Here is a 17591-nt window from a genome sequence, read left to right as displayed (position 1 = left end):
TTATTTGTGCGAGTCGCCAAATTTGTTACATTGTAGTAGTAATAGAAAAGTATACAGTTATCTTTGGCTTTCTCTGTTTATTGCCCTTGAAAAGTTATGCCTTCCTCCACAGAGGATTTGAGTTTCTGCCTGCCAGGCACCTGAGGACACTTATTTATTAGGGGTATCCTTAAGCAAAGGCAAAGTCTGAGGTTCCCAATATGTATACTAAGGCTGCAGTCTTTGTGAGGGCCTTTCTGTGGCCCCAACTTCTCGAGGATGTTTTTCTCTTTTGTTTTCTCCCCCTCTGCTCAGTGTCAAGGCAATGTTGCCTACAGTTCCCTAGAATTCAGGTGGGAAGCAGGCTTAGTTGTGTTTTCCACTTATCTTGAAGATAGAGCTCTTTTTGTCCTAGCTTAAAATGAAGAGTATCTCCCATAAGGCTTCACATCTAAAGAAGACCCTGGGCTTTAACTTCTGTCTCCCTTGCAAAGTTTCTAAGATGAATCCCAAGTTTGCCATGATTGGGAATGCTCTCAGGGAAAACGATGACTCAGTTCTCTGACGTTTTGCTTACCTCTCTGGGTTCTGACTTTCCTGAAGAATCCAGCATTGTTATTTCCTTCTATCTCATTAGCTTTTTTATGCTTTTTATCTGTCTTCTTTTCTGTTGGTAGTAAGTCTAAACAATTTATTTTTCTATTACTGGTAATTAAGGCAACGCCTGTCATTTCTACTTCTAAAAGAAAAAAAATAATTTGTCCATTTCTCTTCATTTCTACTGCTTTCACAATAATTTATGCTTACATATATCTAGTATATCCATTTATGCCTATTGCCTTTGGGAGTATGCTAGCATAGGCTATTATTGGTTCTTTTTTGAAAGGTAGCCAGTGGCCTATTTTCCCATGTTCCCTATCTGATCCTTCCAGAGTGATATTATAAAAATATTTAGGAAATAATTTCGGTAACTTTTTAAAAATTCTTCCAAATTATTTCCACTCTTCTTTGAATAAAGCCAAAACTCCTCACCATGATCTATAAGACTCTCCAGGTTGTGACTTCTGGCTGCCTATTGAAACCCATCTCATACTCCCCCTTGTTCACCATATTTCAGTGACCATGCAATCGAGAGTTGACCCCTCTCAATGGCTCTCAATCACATGACTCTGTTTTATTCATTCATAACAGTTATCAAAATCTGCAGTTATTTTACGCATTGTCTCTTTTCCCTATTAGCATGTTTATCAAAATCTGCAGTTATTTTATGCATTGTCTCTTTTCCCTATTAGCATGTTTACTCCATGAGGAACAGTACCTCTCCTATCCTGTTCAAAATCATAACCATCTCAGACATTAGCACAGTGCCTCACATGTATTTGCAGCTCAATAAATATTTATTGAATGAAAAAACATGTTCTTTTGAGCCCATTTCCATGAAATATTAATAAGCATTATTGAAAGGAGTTTGATGTTGAAATAAATGTGGCAAATACTAGTTGGAATAAAGTCAGATAGGTCTGGTTTTCTCAAGGGTTTCTCAGAGCCTTTGCTGTGTTGAGATGTATGGCGAATCTCCTAAATGAGGTGGTATGGGGCGTGATTCCAAAACTTATTTGAACCAAGACCCTTTGTTTTCATTTTCGTTTTTTCTTTTTTTCACGATTCTCAGGATTAGTGTTGTATGGAATACAATTTGGAAAATACTGTCCAATACCTTCATTTACAAGGTTACAAAATTGCCTTCTATTGTTTTGTATTAAAAAAGTTTTGTGTGTGTATCCGTCTTAGTTGCAATTGTGAAGTATGCATTCCCCTCATAGAGGTTGCTCAATAACTATTTCCTGATGGCAATAAATTTACAAACAATATAATTAGATATGATATTAAGAAATATTAGCAAAAACTTAGAAACTAGACAGAATGGATGAGAATACATGTTAAAGAGTAATATAATAAGCTCATCTAGTGAAATTGCCAAGATCTGCTTGTCTAAAAAAAACACTCTAGATCCAAGAGCAGCTCTTGGATCAAGAAATATTGCAAAAAGTGTGCCTTTGAGAGTCTTTGTGTCTCCTTGACTTGCCTGATTCCAGAGGCTCCATAACTAATCAGAAAAGACAGATGAGGTTCATTTTCAGAGCTGTCACATGTCAAAGATTGCTGGCCATTTATCTGTCTAAAACATTTTTATCTTTCAAAAGTTAGAAATAGATTTGTATCTGTAAGTAAGGACTGATTTATACTTGGAGACTGGGAAGACAGTTATCCTGGGCAGTGTATATTTCAGACAAGAATCTGAAAGACCTGGCCTACTTTGGTGAGAGAGGGCGTGGCAGCAATCTTGTCTCCAGGGCAAACCTCTGGCTGCCATGTGCTTCTCTGATTACAGACTGGGATCCTGCCTGTGTGCCCAATATTTGCATCTGAAAGTCTGTGCAAGCTTCAAAAGGTAAAGTAGAGCAGTGAACTTGCAGGTGTCTCTCTTATGCCGAGGGCTTGCAATTCCAGAGTGAATGGGAGATAGAGGGAGCCAGAGCCATCTGCTCTGTATGTTTTATGTCTGAACAATGGATAAAAGCCCAGTTTTTTTTTTTAATCAAATAAATATGCATTCCCAGGAGACTGCCTCCCTGCACTGTTCATTTTTATTTATTTAATTTTTTTCTGTTCACAAGTTGTGTTCATAAATTTCACCTATGGCTGAATTTATAACTGAAGCTGAAAGTTATCTGTGTGTCTGTAAATGATAAAATATTTTATCTTCCTTGTATGAGCATCAAATATTTTCTTACTCTAGGAAGAAACTCATAAATTAGATTATAAAACTCCTTCCATTTAATGGAGTTCCAATTGTGATTGGCTACAGAGAAAAATACGTGCTTTCATAAATTTAAAATAAGGAAAAGAATTTTCAGAGAAGAAAGAAATTGTATTTCTAATCATTTAAACGTGCTAGCCTTTTAAGGAAAAAAAATCTAAAAACCTTCTATCAGAATCTGCTAGCCCAGAATCATTTATGTGAAGAATCTGAGTTCAGGTATTCAGAATGAACCCTTCAACAAATCAGAATGGGTGGTCATTTTGGTTTAGAAAGAGCTGTATGTTTTCCTTCATCATTTTATAACAAGTTAGAATATAACAAATATGTGTTTTATTTTTTGTAAGACTTTGTTTTCACATAGAAAAACTCTTTAATCTGAACTTAATAAACTTCCTATACTGATTTCCCTGGTGAGATGAGCTAGCATTACTTCTGCATATCTAACATTATTAAAAATGTAATAATTTTGTTGGGGCCAGTTCAGTGGCATAGTGCTTAAGTTTGGGGTGCTCTGCTTTGGCAGCCTGGGTTCCTGGGTTCAGATCCCAAGTACAGACCTACACCACTCATCAAGTCATGCTGTGGTGGAAATCCACATACAAAATAGAGGAAGATGGGCACAGATGTTAGCTCAGGGCCACTCTTCCTCAAGCAAAAAGAGGAAGATTGGCAACAGGTGTTAGCTCATGGCCAATCTTCCTCACCAAAAAAATAAGTAAATAAAAGTAAAGTTTTTGTGTTCAACCAAATTGAATTTTATTTCTGATAAAACATTTTGGTATCAACAGTAGTTGTGTTGCTCTGTAATGTATCATCTTATATATAATTTCCAATATCTTTTGTTAACTTTAATACCTTGGACTGGGGCTGGCCCCATGGCTGGGTAGTTAAGCTCACGTGCTCTGCTTGAGTTGCCTGGGGTTCCCCAGGTCAGATCCTGGGCATGGACCTACACACCGGTCATCAAGCCATGCTGTGGTGGCATCCCACATAGAAGAACTAGAATGACCTCCAACTAGGATATACAACTATGTACTGGGACTTTGGGGAAAAAAAATACCTTGGACGACTACTAAATTGATAATTAATGAAAAATCTTTGTATACTTAGACAATTTTTAATAAGATAGAATGCAAGAACATTGATTATCAGACATAGTTTTAATTTGCCTACTATTTTTGTATATTAGAGAATAGCTGTCAGATAACAGTTTGATAGGATATTTAGCTGCCTTTAGACCATATTAAAGCATATGTTTATTTTCACCTCTTTAAGAAACATGAAAAGGATGTGTGTGACTGCTGGCATTCATAAAATGTGTGCTAATTGTTGATCTGCCTAGATGCTTGTGTGTGACAGAAATTCTCAAGTATCAACCTCTTATTTCTCTGTACACTAGTGAAGAATCAGAAGTTCGTTACTGTTAGTACATTCAGGCTGCTGTAACAAAAATACCATGGACTAGGTGGCATATAAAAAACAGAAATTTATTTTTCGTAGTTCTAGAGGCTGGGAAGTCCAAGATCAAGGTGCAGGCAAATTCGGTTTCTGGAGGGCCCACTTCCTGCTTCAAAGATGTATCCTCAAAGAGGGGAAGAGGAGAGGGAGCTCTCTGGGGTCTTTTTTAATAATGGCACTACTCCCACTCATGAGAGCCCCATCCTCATGACCTATTCACCTGAAAGCCCTCACTTCCAAATACTGTCACACTGGGGTTAGGTCTCAATATATTAATTTTGAGGGATCACAAACTCAATCTATTGCAATTACTTTTGTTAAAAGTTATAACTAATATGGGTGGTTGAGACTACTGAAAACACTGGTAGCAAGGAAATACAAATGTATATGCAAGATAATGGGTATGTTTTTATTTACTAAGAGCAAAGAAAAGTAATTTGTTTTAAAATATAAACATCTGGTTGTGCTAGGATGTGAAATAAAATGAATAAAGGACAAAACTTAGACGAAACAAAGTTATAGAAGTTTGAAGGAAAGTAAACTTTATTCGTCTTAAAGTACCTATAAACAATTTTTTCTAAGAGCCAATTTTACCTTAGGTTAATTTTCTAGCTCTGTTCATTGAAAACCTAACAATGGTGGAATGCCAACTATTCTACTAGAAAATATTTCTTAGGGTAAAAATGACTTAATTGGTAAGGTTTTATATGGAGTAAAAAGATGATGAATGACTTATTAATTCTTAGTGAGAAGCCACAGATTTGGGCTTCCCTGAGAGCAGTAACTCTAGTAACTGGGCGTGTCACTAGAGGGACCCTGGAAGCTATGTTGATGGAGCTGTGACAGGATACACTGACTCCTATGAGGCCTGTATATTCTAAGCCAGGGTGAATCCTACACGCTCCTCTGTATCTCATCTTCTTTCTTGTGAGCTGCCACTTTGTAGGGGAAGGGAAAACTCTAACAACTGCACTGCTGTGAGAACTCCTTCCGTAAAAGAGAAATTTCCAATACCGTCCTGCTGGTATGCTGTACTCCTCTCCTTTCCCTAATGTGAAATCTGAGCATATGTGTGACCTTTTGATGCCATGTTAAAATATTGTTCAACAAGCTCACGTAAGAGTCATCTAACTCTAGGGTTTGGAATGGTGTTTAACTTAGTACTTAACATTTATGGGATCTCAGATGTGCACAGTTATAAAGATAGATATAACAGAAACTGCTAAATTCTGTTAATTTTTAGTGTGGAAGAAAAGATAATCCCAAAGGTTAAGCTTGTATTACCCTTTAAGATATTAACTTTCATATATAACTTAGAAATTTTATTTCAGTGTTGTTTTTTATACTCTGATTATATAGTCATATGTTTATATTCTCTTTTGCACTGGCTTCATCATCCTACTGTTTCTCATTAAAGAGTTAAATACAATTTTTTTAGCATTTTTAAACCTTTTATTATGAAAAATTTCAAGTATATACAAAAGTAGAGAGAATAAAACAACAATCTCCATCACTCAGATTCAATAACGATCAACTCATGGACAATCTTGTTGAATCTACAGCTCTCTATTTCCCTTATCATTTCTTAGGAATAAATCCCAGACTTCATATGGTTTCAGCTATAAATAGTTAGTGTGAGTTAAATATAATTTTTGACATGTGTTCTTCATCTATTTGAGAATTGTTTTATAACAATAAAAAATTATACTTTGACAATTTATAAATAATTTTCAATTGCTACTGACGATAGCTGTGTTTTCTGTATAAGATCCATACATAGCCACCAATTAGATGAGCTGCTTGAGGTGTCAAGAGACTCAGTTGTTGTATTAAGCCTCTATAACACCTTGAAGGAAATGTTTCCTCTTCTACAGCTTCCGGTGTTAACTTGGTATTTATCATTCAGCCTACCACACTCCAGAAAACATGTTGAGATAGAAACTGGAGAGAATTGTTTTACTCAAGTATATACCGATGCTTAGAAAATTGGTAGCATAGGTAGAGCCAAAGTAATCAATCCATAGTAAGTAAAAGGGGTGTGCTGTGTTGGGCAGTAAGGTCTGACCATTTCAGAGTCTGCAAGGCTTAAGAGCTTGCAAGCAAGAACCGAGATTCAGACAGCTCAAAAACAATAGCAGCCTAGGGAGTCCCAGGGCTCATTAGTCTGAGCAGTGGCATAAGGACTATAAAAACTTCAGGCACAGGGGCCGGCCCAGTGGCGCAGTGGTTAAATTCACACGTTCCGCTTCTCAGCATCCCGGGGTTCGCCGGCCCAGATCCCGGGTGTGGACATGGCACCGCTTGGCACACCAGGCTGTGGTAGGCATCCCACATATAAAGTAGAGGAAGATGCGCACGGATGTTAGCTCAGGGACAGGCTTCCTCAGCAAATAGAGGAGGACTGGCAGTAGTTAGCTCAGGGCTAATCTTCCTCAAAAAAAAAAAAAAAAAACCTCAGGCACAGCCAAGAGCCCTAAGGGACGAGTTCTTTCCTATCCTTACAGCCAGCTCTCAACTAGGGCTTGACTTATAAGGAAGCAGTTAGGGTACAGACTGGGCAACTGTGATGGTCATCTGAGAATTTCTCATTTTGCTGGCCTGAGACTATGAAGAAGGGGCTAGTGGGATGACTAGCAGGGTAACATATTCCTTCCTTGAACTCACACAGCTCCTAATATGCAATGACGTAAGTTTCTCAGATATGTTTATTCAAAGCTCTACTCTCCTCCCTTGCTTCTCTTTCTGTTTCTGAAACCATTTTTATACCTCCTGTTGTCCACACTCTTTTTCTCTTTATACTCTGGCATTTATCATTTAAATTTAAGAAATCATTTGAGTTTTTTTGCTCTAGGTTTATACTCTTAGAAGCATCACAAAACAATGAAACTACCATAACCTCAGGGGATTCTAGTGCTGGTGGTATCTTGGAAGGTGGTTACAACGTTTGGATAGGTAGGATCAACTTTACTTAACAGAAGACATTGGATTCATGGCAATATTGTCTTAAGACTACCTAATTCTGTTATCATCCCTCCTAGATCCTAATTTTCCATTTCTTGAATTATTTCAGTTTCTTTCTGCTAAATCTTCTTCACTTTCTCCAAATGCAATTTAAAATGTAATATTTCAAACACAGCCAAAAATGTTTAGAGAGGAAAGATTTTGCCCTTCTCGATAGGAAATACCATCTTGGGTATCACCTCCAATGAATGGTGGCCATTTCTTGGTGTTTCAGGAGAAATTAGAAAAAGTATCAGATGTCTCCAAAGGGAGTCTACGTGGCATTTAAACTCCAACTAGCAAATCACTTTCCATTGTTTGTGAGGTCAAGTTTCTTCCTCTGAGAATGCTTTTAGTTCAACACAGACAAAAATAAACAGGCAAAATAGTAAAATACGATATACTCTATTGTTTTTTTTTTAAAACAAAGCAACTCCCTCGAGGAAAACTTGACTCCCTTTCTTGGTATTTTCCTCACAAATCTGTCTGGTTCCCTGCTTAGAAAAATTGGAGAACAGCTGCTTAGCTGTCCATAAAGAGCCCTTAATTATTTAAAGACCTTGATTTCATCCTCTTCCCTCCATGCTGTGTTTGGCCCTTCCATAAAAACTTTCACTTCTCATTAAACATTCTCAACTCCACTGGCTCATTTTGCCAACTTAAACATTTTTATTGACTTCCACAAATTCTTAGGTTATTCTTAGGATGTGAAATATGATAACACTTGATAGGGCCTGATCCTACAGCTTGGAGCGTGATAATGGAGCTGGAAATTTTGAATGTTATTTCCCAGACCCTGCAGGGGTTTGGCATGGGAAACTATGTTGTGGTGGAAGGTGGTTTTATGGACATTCCTTCGTGCTGGTGGATATAGTGCTCTTTTCATTCTTCAAAGAATACTCACAGGCTGAATTTCTTCCTGTGATCAGAGACTTCAGAAATGTAGAGGCTGGAAATGTTTCTATTCAATTTGGCAATTTTATTAACACTGAAAGTGAAATTTCTGTGCTGGTTGGAATTTTGTTCTCATATTATCTGAAGGCAGAAAATTTCTTGAGGCAGTAAGAAAATCCAAGAATAACCAGCATCCAGCCCATACCTTAATTACAACTCAGATAACCAAGACATAGGGTGGCCTATTTTTGTCTTATGAAATTTTTACATTTTGATATCACTATTAGTTCCCAGGAGACTGGTGTAATAAGATTTAACTATGTGAAAATATCTATTGTACTGAAGTCCCCAATATGAAATATTACTTTAAAGAGATATATCATAGACTAGGGCTTCAAAATGTCTTGTAGTAATTTGGATTATAGTATATTTTACACACTTATTTAATCTACCCTTCTGATTCATTGAATTTTAATATTATCTGTTTAATACAAGCTTATTTTTTTTTAATATGCGTCTTGTGTACAATACCCTTTGTATACTATGTCTTCACATTAGGAAATAATCACGTTGTTTCTCAGAAATAAATTACAATCATGCTTTGGATTATGCTTTTACATTCATTTTTTTCTTTTTCCTATTTTTTTCGAAATTTCTTTGCAATCTTTTTGTAACTTTGGTTTTTCTTTTTCAGACTCTTTCCAGTTTCCCCAAGATGAGGTTTGAAATTAGATCCAGCATTTTAATGAGAGCTTGCCCTCTGCTAATTAAACATTTTAGATAACTGGAAATAACATCAGCATGCCATCTCCACATGGAAATTGACAATTCTTGGTATATACAAAGAGGACTGGAACATTTCCAATGAATCAGAGCTCATGTAGGACTGTACATATGACAGAAAATGGTTGCCTGTATTTTTGCTTTGTTTTGTTTTCCAAATAATTCTAGAAAGTGAGGTGAATCCTTTCATTACTTATGAGATTGGAGAATCAGATGCGCCCTATTCTATAGGCAGATGAAAAGGATGGGCCCGTATGTGGTGTGACAGAGACATCCAGAAGTTCCTTGGGCCCAAAATATTTCTCCCACTTGTTTATCTTGAAATAATGTATAGGGAGAAATTTCTCAGTATTAAGAATTTTTATTTTTGAAATTCAAGTGCTTTTCTGCATTGTCTATGGAAATCCTTGATACCTAGTGTAGATAACTATCAGGTAACTTTGACTGAATGATTTGAGAGAACCAAGTGCAACATGGAATGGGTAATTGGGACTGGGGACAGAAAAATACAAATTTGATCTCACTTAATATTTTGCCTAGAGCTGGTTCTGGATTGGAAATACCTTACTCTAGACAGGGAGACATCTGCTAAATCTTCACCATTTCAATGGAAGAAATGTTCTCTGATTTCTCATTTGTAGTCCAAGCTATTTCTACCCAATATCAGGGATGAATGTAAGAGTAGAGCAGGAGAAATAGATAAAATAATATCTTAGTGGATCTTTTATTTCTCTTAAGTGTGCCTATGGTTGATGAAAAGTCCAAAGGGAGCATAATTCTGATTACCCTCATTATCCTTTCCTACAAAGTGGGTCATGGTGAACCTCTTTTGAACATGCCTCAGTGATATGGCTCATTGCCCTTGGTCTCTTCTTTTGGTGATTAGTGTGTTCCAGCTGCTGTCCTACTCATCCTCAATATGATGCTTCCCTAAAGTTTAAGGGTAAAGATTTTATTTCGTGTTTCTTCTACAACTTCTCAATCTCTGTCACCTGAGATAAATAAAAACAAAGAACATGAATTTCTTTTTAATTCTTCCTAAGTAATTTGTTTCCTAACAGGTACTACTAACCTTTATACCATATGGCAATTCATAGCACAAAGCGTTCTTCCTTCAATTTGATAAATTATTATGCAGTAAGCATTGTGGTGTGAGTACAAAGGCAAATAAGAAATCTTTCCTCACTTTGAGTGACTTAGTCATTTTTCATGTAAGTGTATGGTGCTCATGGAGATTACATTTGATTTTCAAAACAACCTTGGGAAATATAATCTCTCTATTATATTGAACAAACAAAGAACAAAACTCATGTTTAATACCTTGCCTGGGGTCACTCCACTGGTGAGTAGTAGATTGGATCTAGATCCTTCATTTTAGAACTCTTGTTCTTAAAGGATATAATTCTGTCTACTGAAAAAACAGCGATTTTCGTGCTCTCATCACTTCATGATGAAGGTCATTATCTCCTTTCCCAATTTGTTGTAAATGCAATTTAAAAGTATTACAGGAATAAAAGGTTGAAAGAGATGCAAAATGTTCCTTGTTCTATCTATACAGGAACATACGTTTCCTACCTCCCAGAACTTGCTTAATTTTTTTTCATCTTGGAATATGGTTCTATAAACACCAGATCCCAAATCTGGTAACATATATATGTTACAATATATATACATATTGTCTTTAGTCTAACTTACACTTTGCTTGTTCTAATTTAATTTTTCTTTCTCTAGGTCACTTGGTATTCTTGACTTGAAAAAAGACAATGATTCTAAGGTGACAGAATTTGTTCTTCTGGTCTTGTCATCCTTTTGGGAGCTGCAGCTATTTCTCTTCTTAATATTTTTGTTGTGTTCGTGTCCTGGGAAAGCTCTTGATATTGGTAACAGTGAGAGCTGATGCCCACCTGCTCCAATCTCCTATGTACTATTTTTTGGGCCATCTGTCCTTTGTTGACCTATACCTGAGCTGTGTCACTATCCCCAAGATGTTAAGGGATTGCCTACAGCAGGGCAAGATCATCTCTTTTTCAGGATGCCTGGGCCAGATCTACTTCCCGCACTTTCTGGGAGCCAGTGGGGGTGTTTTTGTTGCTAGTCATGGCCTACGACAGGTATGTTGCCATACGTAATCCTTTGCACTACCTGAGAGTCATGAACCACCAGCTATGCCTTCAGTTGGTTTTTGCCTGCTGATGTGGGGGTTTCATCCACTCTATCACACAGGTCATACTTGTCTTCCAGCTGCCTTTCTGTCGCCCCAATGAACTGGACAACTTTTATTGTGATGTCCTACAGGTCATCAAGCTAGCCTGCATAGACATGTACGTGATAGAGGTGCTGATGGTTTCAAACAATGCTCTGCTATCTCTTGTCTGCTTCTTGGTCTTGCTATTCTCTTAAGCTGTCATCCTGATCACCCTGAGAACTCGCTTCCACCAGGGCCAGAGCAAGGCACTCTCTACCTGTGCCTCCCACCTAATAGTGGTCAGCCTGATCTTTGTGCCGTGTGTATTCATCTACCTGAGGCCTTTCTGCAGCTTCTTTGCAGATAAAGTATTCTCCATCTTTTACACAGTGATCACGCCTATGTTGAACCCCCTCATCTCCATACTCAGAAATTCAGATATGAAGACAGCCATGAAGAAGCTGAGAAAAAAACATGTGATATGCTTCTGCCATGTTAGAAAACATACTCTCTTGGGACACTCTTAACTCATCCTGTACATGAGTACATGCCTGAAAGCCAATTTGGTGACTTTGGTATGAAAGAGAAGCCAGCATGAAAATTATAATGCATTGCTATTGAGGCATAGGTAGCTTTCTCAGGGATTAAATGTTAAGCAGGGAACTCGAGAGTGTTTACTGGCTCACAAATGATAACAGGAATTAATTGCGGGCTAAAGTCAAGAAGACTCCTTGAAAGAGCAACTCTTCTATCCTTTTGTCTATAAGTGGTCTGCATTTATTCAATTCATTTCAATTTTAAACTCTCTTCAAATGAAAGAAGATATTACATCCTTTTTTTGCCCTGCTCCTCCAGAGTTTAACAACTTTAGTATCAGGAAATTCCTTCTGATGTCTCAACAGTCTTTTCCAAAGCAATGTGAACCCCTTTGTCCTGTCTCTAACAAAGCCTGAAAACAGCACTAACCATCCTATATATTAATGTTCGCTAAGAACTGTGTTTTATATTGTGCCAAATTTTAAAAATGCACTTAAATTCAATTCACTTGAACGAACATATGCTCTCAGCAAGGTTTATGTGTGAAGCAAAGGAAATCTGGGAGTTCTGGGGTGATGGAAGCTTCTAGTGTTCTGTCTAGCGGCTTCTCTAGAAGAGGTGTCCCATTCCACCTTAAGTTATTCTTTGAGTGAAATTACAGTGGGGGTGAGTAGATAAGCTGGCTTTTCAAGTAATCCTCATGTTTAAGAGCTCTAGACTCTAAAGGAAAAGACAAAAAAAGAAATGAGTTATGGTTTATAGCATTCATAGTTAGTACTGCTGAGTCTCAAAAGTACTTTGAGGAGTAGGTAATGTTAGTCAACTTCAGTTTTACAAATGAACTCAGATTTCTTAAGTGTCTTGCTCAAGATCACTTAGACAAAGTACAATCAACCAAGAAAGCTAGTAATTTTAGATAATTAAGATTAACTCAATATTTTTCTTTCCACAAAGGGTACTTATCTCAATTAGATGGATTAATTATTTAATTTCTACTATACCTATATAGGAGCTCCAGAGGTAGGAGATCCTTAAAAACATTCACTTAAACATTTATATCTAAGGTTATCTACTTCTGATATAAATCTCTTTGCAAATTTTTATGGGTATGGAAAGATTTATTCTATTTACTTAAAAAATAATATAATGATGGATTATTAGCAATATTTTTATATTTACTCACTTTATTTTCTAATCAATTGCTATAGAGAGGCTTTTCTGATTACTTAGCCGAAAAACATACCTCAGGAAAAAGAAGTCTAAAATTCCACCTAATGTTAGGATTTCCTAGGTAATTTGCAATACCCCTGGTCATGCAAGAACTTGGACATCTTGCCATTTGCATGTTCCACCACACATCAATAGATCACTCAAATACTAAATGATAAAGTCTCTCAATGTCCGCTAGAGGAAGGTGGATGCATTCCAAGATGATATGTGAGCCCAGATCATTGGGAGAAGTAGAGCAGAGAGGTCAGAAGTGTGGACGCTGGAGTCAGATCCCTTCATCATGGTCCAGCTCCACCACTTCCCAGAGGCCAAGCGACTTAACCTCTCAATATCCCTTTGACTATTGTCCTTTCAATGAGGACAATAATAGTATCTGCCTCACTGGATTCTCAGAAAAATGAAACAAAATTATACCTGTACAGCTCTAATAAGCATGTCTACATATGGTCAGAACTCAAAAAATATTGACTGCTTATGTTATAATTATTGCTAATTGTTCTGTCAAATTAAAAGAGAAACAAAATCTGAAAGAATATTGTATAATTGTTTGATCCTAGAGAATCACAAGACAGAAAAAGGAACTGAGTTTTTGACCTGAGACACCTGTTATGTGACAGTAAAATCCCTAATAACTCCCCCATTCATATCAAAATTAGCCTCGACACAAGAAATTTCATGTTAGGTGATAAATAAGTCCTCAAAATATGTTAAAAAATCACATTTTAAGTGGTTTTAAAAAATGATCTGGTTAATATCATACTTTCAAGTCTTTTATATCATAATTTTTAATTTAAATAATTAATGTTAGAATAATTTTACATTTACAGAAAATTTCAAAGACAGTACAGAGAGTTTCTGTATACCTCATACCGTTTCCTCTACTGTTAATATCTTACATTACTATGGTACATTTGCCACAACTAATGAACCAATTTTGATACATTATTATTAACTAAACTCCACATTTTATGTAGATTTCAATACTTTTTCCTTAATGAATAGGCTGACTCAAGATATCTATTTTTTATTTATTATCATGCTAACTATTGATTTATTGTTTTTATGCTCTTTGTGTTCCCAAGCTTTTTGTAATTATTCCATAAACAAACAGACTTCGTGAGCTTCAATTGCTTAGAGAAAATGGTAAAATCCATAACGTAAATACAGTGTAGTCTGGTTCCTATCTCTTAAGTGAATAACTCTTTGACTTCCTAACCTAACCAATCTTTTCTTCAAATCTATAGCCTCTCAGCTGCAAGTTCTATCCTGCCCCAGACTCTGTACTAATATTATCATGGGAATATGTAGGGGTACTGAGCAGTGTGCCTGGGGATAAGAAAATCTCAGATAATACCTAGGAGTCCCTGTATTAGTAATTTTGTTATACTACCACTCTAAACCTTGAGCCCAGTTATAGTGACTAAGCTTGTTCGGAGACCAAGTATTGACCCCCACTTACTGTCCCAGTCCTGTCCTATTGTATGGACCTCTGAACTATAGGTAGTTTCCCCTTTCCTTTATGACTCTGGACGTGTTTCTCGCTCTACTTGAATTAATGACCCCCTGTTCGGCTTCAATATTAGAGTTCTTATCTTCTTGGAAGTCATGTCTGATCCTGTCGTTATAGAGTTTTATCAACTGATCATCATATGAATTCTCATACTCATAACATGCTTTACTTGTGTTTAGTGAGCATAGCACTTACAAATGTGTTGCAATTTTAATTTCACTTAATGGGCTGCACCATTATTCAGTGGTCTTTGTATCTAGAGTATCAAGCACAGTGCTCAGCCAAGAATAAATGTTCAATAAATGTTTTTTTCTGATATATAATTTATATATAATATTGTGTAAGTTTAAGGTGTGCAACATGTTTATTTGATACATTTATTTATTGCAATATGATTACCACCATAGCTTTGGCTAACACCTCTATTACATTTTGTAATTATCATTTCTTTTTTTGTGGTGAGAACATTTAAGGTCTAGTCTTTTTTTTGTTGTAAGAACATTTAAGATCTAGTTTCTTAGCAACTTTGAAGTGTATAATATAGCTTTGTTGACTATAATCACTATGCTGTACATTAAATCTCCAGAACTTATTCATCTTCTAGTTGCAGGTTAGTGCCCTTAAGCAACATCTCCCCAATTCCTCCATCCCCCAGGCCCTGGTAACCACCGTTCTACTTTCTGTTTTGAGTTTTGCTTTTTTAGATTCCACATATAAGTGATATCATACAATATTTGTCTTTCTTTGTCTGACTAAATATTATTTTGAAGGAAGGAAGGAATAATGAGAAAAGAAAAGAGAAGGAACCTAGGAAGAAAGGAAGGAATGAAGGAACAAACAGAACAAGATAAGGAAGAGAGAGAAACATGTGAGACAATCCTTTATCTCAGAAGGAATTTGAGTGGAGAAACCCAGTAAAAACAGGACTACCACAATTAGCCATTTCCTTGTCCAAAAAGCTTCTTTATTTATAACCTCTAGAGTCCTAGAACAATAAACTGCTACCAACAGCAATAAAAAGCACTCTTATGTTGCAACATGATAATCCTTTCTACCTCAAAAAAGCGTTAATCTAGGTGAACGCTATTTGGGCTACCATATTTTCCTTGTGTGCCATTGAAACACAAAATTCAACCTCATTCAAACTTTAGGCCTGACCTGAAAGTTCACACTTAATTTAGTGATACATTTTATACTCAATTTCAGAGGTGTAGTCCTCAACTTTAGTCAAACCTCCTTGACCTAAATGCCTTAGAAATTCATTCATGTAATAATAGGACTGAAGCAGTATCTTCACAGTGCCACTAAATTAAAAATGTAGCTTATCTACTTTAGGCTCAGCAAATTTTAACACGAAGTAAAATATTTCAATAGGTTTATAAACAAATACACTATTTTGTCATTATGTTAGTGGAACAATAGAGTGATACTGAACATCACCCTCCTCCTTCCCTTGCCACAACTTTGTCAATTATGCAAAACTGTGGAAATGACCTGAATATTTATTAACGAGTTATTTACCAAGTAGCCTTCAACATAATTTACAAGACATCATTTAGTGGAGATTACACTTGCACTTTCTCTGCCTAACAATACTCTCCAGTTGCTACCCAATCACTGGCCCAGCAATTCCCTCAGGGTTGTGCTGAGACATAAAGATTGCTGACACTTTCTCTCTCTTGGCAGCCAGAAATGTAGAAAGAAGCTCTTGCAGACCAAGATCAGAAGCCATGGCATGGCTATAAACTCATACATTTCTATCTGAGAAATTGAGAGAGACAGCAAATTAACAAACTCAGGCCCTCTTCTTAGGCTGCAGGTGTAATCCTTTTTGTGAAATGTAGCACATACTAAAAGAAGCATCAATATACTGATCTCAATCTTTTAGTATGAATATCTGGATATAGATCACAGTTCTGTCTCAGAAAGGTGTATTAATCCAAGATCTCAGGTTGTCCAAATCCATGTCGTGGAACCACACTCAAGAAGACGGCCAGAGTAAGTTTCTCTTTTGGAATGACAAGTTAATAAGGTGAAAGAGGCAAGAGCAACTTTCATGGATTCAAAGCGTATGAAGGGATAAAGCAGAATCTTTAAATTCTTCACTCACTTTACAAACTCTGTTCTAGTAATTCCATTAAGTAATTTGGGGAAAGTTTATTACAGTTTAAAAGGTGTATCAATATTATTTCAATTGAAATTTAGTCCTAGCTTTATCATTAACAGTGAAACCTAGATAATTCAATTTCCTCTGCACTTCATTTGTTTCATCAATGGTTAAACGGGTGAAATAAAGTCAAGTCATCTCCAAGATCCTTTTTACCTATAAGGATACATTTTACAGAAGTTATGGTCCAGTCTAGGGAATTTGAGGAGGTCATTTAAAGTTATTAGTCTAAAATGAGTGGTTTTATGCCAGGAATTAGATTTTATTCATCTTTTTATATTCACAGCACAGTACCAGATGCAGAGAATGTGCTCTTTAAATATTTATTAGGTGAAAGGATAAATAAATATTGGTGCTGTGTGAAAAACAGAAATATATATGCATATATATTCTATATTGTTTACATTAGGTTTTTTGCAGTTATTTTCAAGACTTTACTTACTCAGACACTATTGCACAAAGAGCTTGCCATGGAATGGAGCTTGCTGTTAGGAAAGAGATCCAGAATGCTTGATCTCTGCCCTTTTCAAATTGCTCACAGGAGAAACTGTGACTAAATCTCTTTGCCTGAAGATTTCAGTGAATTGCAGTCTTGCTATTTGTTCTATTTGAAATAGTTTAGGTGGACTCATAGAGTTAAATAAAGGAACAACCTTGTTTCTTGAACAGTATAGATCCCATTATAATTGGCATACTTTCTTTGGCATCATCCCAGAGAGACCAAATTTGACCTAGGAGCCTGGGTGGACCAGTGGAAATAACCAGTTCCACAGAGGCTCTGGTCCACAGAATTCGGGTGTCTGATATTGATGCTCCTGAAATTCTACCACTAAAATGATTATGACCTAGATTTGCAGACAACTTACTACTTTCATGTCCATTAATTAACTTGATCCTCTCCATGAGTGGCACTATTATCTTACAAGGGAGAACTCTGGTTATTACAAGTGAGGAAAATTGTGTTAAGATCACACAGCCTGTAAGAGGCAGAGTTGTGAGTCAAGCCCTGTTGTTCGACCTTCAA

The 17591-nt window shown here is 36.5% G+C and overlaps 1 pseudogene; it reads left to right on the top strand.

Moving 5' to 3' along the window:
• Positions 1 to 10655: 10655 nt before the first annotated feature.
• Positions 10656 to 11650, top strand: LOC106833322 (olfactory receptor 4Q3-like; annotated as a pseudogene).
• Positions 11651 to 17591: the final 5941 nt, after the last annotated feature.

Source organism: Equus asinus, chromosome 2 (assembly GCF_041296235.1).
Source record: "Equus asinus isolate D_3611 breed Donkey chromosome 2, EquAss-T2T_v2, whole genome shotgun sequence".
In the NCBI taxonomy this organism is placed as follows: domain Eukaryota; kingdom Metazoa; phylum Chordata; class Mammalia; order Perissodactyla; family Equidae; genus Equus; species Equus asinus.
The sequence above is the reverse complement of the archived record's forward strand: the minus strand, read 5'-3'. Positions and strand labels throughout refer to the sequence as shown.